At 47.3% G+C, this 2500-nt stretch overlaps 7 non-coding genes and 2 pseudogenes across 7 annotated transcripts in view; all 9 read right to left on the bottom strand.

The window, feature by feature from the left end:
* LOC146232104 (5S ribosomal RNA) overlaps positions 1–80 on the bottom strand; it is a 119-nt gene extending 39 nt beyond the window's left edge. The window contains exon 1 of the ribosomal RNA XR_014744520.1: positions 1–80. This exon is cut by the window's left edge and continues 39 nt beyond it. This is a non-coding gene — a ribosomal RNA (5S ribosomal RNA).
* Positions 81–258: 178 nt separating this feature from the next.
* On the bottom strand, positions 259–377 carry LOC146232103 (5S ribosomal RNA). The gene has a single exon (XR_014744519.1). It is a non-coding gene; the product is annotated as a 5S ribosomal RNA (ribosomal RNA).
* A 172-nt stretch (positions 378–549) lies between these two features.
* LOC146232102 (5S ribosomal RNA) lies at positions 550–668 on the bottom strand (annotated as a pseudogene).
* Positions 669–846: 178 nt separating this feature from the next.
* Positions 847–965, bottom strand: LOC146232101 (5S ribosomal RNA). The gene has a single exon (XR_014745094.1). It is a non-coding gene; the product is annotated as a 5S ribosomal RNA (ribosomal RNA).
* Positions 966–1145: 180 nt separating this feature from the next.
* On the bottom strand, positions 1146–1264 carry LOC146232100 (5S ribosomal RNA). The gene has a single exon (XR_014745093.1). It is a non-coding gene; the product is annotated as a 5S ribosomal RNA (ribosomal RNA).
* Positions 1265–1446: 182 nt separating this feature from the next.
* Positions 1447–1565, bottom strand: LOC146232099 (5S ribosomal RNA). The gene has a single exon (XR_014745092.1). It is a non-coding gene; the product is annotated as a 5S ribosomal RNA (ribosomal RNA).
* A 186-nt stretch (positions 1566–1751) lies between these two features.
* Positions 1752–1870, bottom strand: LOC146232098 (5S ribosomal RNA; annotated as a pseudogene).
* A 172-nt stretch (positions 1871–2042) lies between these two features.
* On the bottom strand, positions 2043–2161 carry LOC146232097 (5S ribosomal RNA). The gene has a single exon (XR_014744518.1). It is a non-coding gene; the product is annotated as a 5S ribosomal RNA (ribosomal RNA).
* A 184-nt stretch (positions 2162–2345) lies between these two features.
* Positions 2346–2464, bottom strand: LOC146232096 (5S ribosomal RNA). Its single transcript, XR_014744517.1, has one exon. It is a non-coding gene; the product is annotated as a 5S ribosomal RNA (ribosomal RNA).
* Between the last annotated feature and the right edge of the window lie 36 nt (positions 2465–2500).

Raw genomic sequence — 2500 nt, 5'->3', positions numbered from 1 at the left:
AAGTACTAACCAGGCCCGACCCTGCTTAGCTTCCGAGATCAGACGAGATCGGGCGTTGCCAGGCTGGTATGGCCGTACGAAATAAGTTGACAACCATAGGCTACTTATCCATATACAGATTTAGCAATTGACAATGCAAGGTAGTCTCTCTCTCTCTCTCTCTCTCTCGTGTCAAAATGAAAACAGCTTCCAGCCCCTTTCATGAAGGACTACTTGTGCATATTGCAAGATGTCAGTTTCTAAGTGAATGAGCAAAAGAGCATACAGCACCTGGTATTCCCAGGCGGTCTCCCATCCAAGTACTAACCAGGCCCGACCCTGCTTAGCTTCCGAGATCAGACGAGATCGGGCGTTGCCAGGCTGGTATGGCCGTACGAAATAAGTTGACAACCATAGGCTACTTATCCATATACAGATTTAGCAATTGACAATGCAAGGTGGTCTCTCTCTCTCTCTCTCGTGTCAAAATGAAAACAGCTTCCAGCCCCTTTCATGAAGGACTACTTGTGCATATTGCAAGATTTCAGTTTCTAAGTGAATGAGCAAAAGAGCATACATCACCTGGTATTCCCAGGCGGTCTCCCATCCAAGTACTAACCAGGCCCGACCCTGCTTAGCTTCCGAGATCAGACAAGATCGGGCGTTGCCAGGCTGGTATGGCCGTACGAAATAAGTTGACAACCATAGGCTACTTATCCATATACAGATTTAGCAATTGACAATGCAAGGTAGTCTCTCTCTCTCTCTCTCTCTCTCGTGTCAAAATGAAAACAGCTTCCAGCCCCTTTCATGAAGGACTACTTGTGCATATTGCAAGATGTCAGTTTCTAAGTGAATGAGCAAAAGAGCATACAGCACCTGGTATTCCCAGGCGGTCTCCCATCCAAGTACTAACCAGGCCCGACCCTGCTTAGCTTCCGAGATCAGACGTGATCGGGCGTTGCCAGGCTGGTATGGCCGTACGAAATAAGTTGACAACCATAGGCTACTTATCCATATAAAGATTTAGCAATTGACAATGCAAGGTGGTCTCTCTCTCTCTCTCTCTCTCTCTCGTGTCAAAATGAAAACAGCTTCCAGCCCCTTTTATGAAGGACTACTTGTGCATATTGCAAGATGTCAGTTTCTAAGTGAATGAGCAAAAGAGCATACAGCACCTGGTATTCCCAGGCGGTCTCCCATCCAAGTACTAACCAGGCCCGACCCTGCTTAGCTTCCGAGATCAGACGTGATCGGGCGTTGCCAGGCTGGTATGGCCGTACGAAATATGTTGACAACCATAGGCTACTTATCCATATACAGATTTAGCAATTGACAATGCAAGGTAGTCTCTCTCTCTCTCTCTCTCTCTCTCTCGTGTCAAAATGAAAACAGCTTCCAGCCCCTTTCATGAAGGACTACTTGTGCATATTGCAAGATGTCAGTTTCTAAGTGAATGAGCAAAAGAGCATACAGCACCTGGTATTCCCAGGCGGTCTCCCATCCAAGTACTAACCAGGCCCGACCCTGCTTAGCTTCCGAGATCAGACGTGATCGGGCGTTGCCAGGCTGGTATGGCCGTACGAAATAAGTTGACAACCATAGGCTACTTATCCATATACAGATTTAGCAATTGACAATGCAAGGTAGTCTCTCTCTCTCTCTCTCTCTCTCTCTCTCTCGTGTCAAAATGAAAACAGCTTCCAGCCCCTTTCATGAAGGACTACTTGTGCATATTGCAAGATGTCAGTTTCTAAGTGAATGAGCAAAAGAGCATACAGCACCTGGTATTCCCAGGCGGTCTCCCATCCAAGTACTAACCAGGCCCGACCCTGCTTAGCTTCCGAGATCAGACGAGATGGGGCGTGGCCAGGCTGGTATGGCCGTACGAAATAAGTTGACAACCATAGGCTACTTATCCATATACAGATTTAGCAATTGACAATGCAAGGTGGTCTCTCTCTCTCTCTCTCGTGTCAAAATGAAAACAGCTTCCAGCCCCTTTCATGAAGGACTACTTGTGCATATTGCAAGATGTCAGTTTCTAAGTGAATGAGCAAAAGAGCATACAGCACCTGGTATTCCCAGGCGGTCTCCCATCCAAGTACTAACCAGGCCCGACCCTGCTTAGCTTCCGAGATCAGACGAGATCGGGCGTTGCCAGGCTGGTATGGCCGTACGAAATAAGTTGACAACCATAGGCTACTTATCCATATACAGATTTAGCAATTGACAATGCAAGGTAGTCTCTCTCTCTCTCTCTCTCTCTCTCTCTCGTGTCAAAATGAAAACAGCTTCCAGCCCCTTTCATGAAGGACTACTTGTGCATATTGCAAGATGTCAGTTTCTAAGTGAATGAGCAAAAGAGCATACAGCACCTGGTATTCCCAGGCGGTCTCCCATCCAAGTACTAACCAGGCCCGACCCTGCTTAGCTTCCGAGATCAGACGAGATCGGGCGTTGCCAGGCTGGTATGGCCGTACGAAATAAGTTGACAACCAAAGGCTACTTATCCATATAC

Source organism: Hypomesus nipponensis, chromosome 24, assembly GCF_054491055.1.
Source record: "Hypomesus nipponensis isolate SF chromosome 24, ASM5449105v1, whole genome shotgun sequence".
NCBI classification, from domain to species: domain Eukaryota; kingdom Metazoa; phylum Chordata; class Actinopteri; order Osmeriformes; family Osmeridae; genus Hypomesus; species Hypomesus nipponensis.
This window is presented reverse-complemented; position numbering and strand designations above follow the sequence as displayed.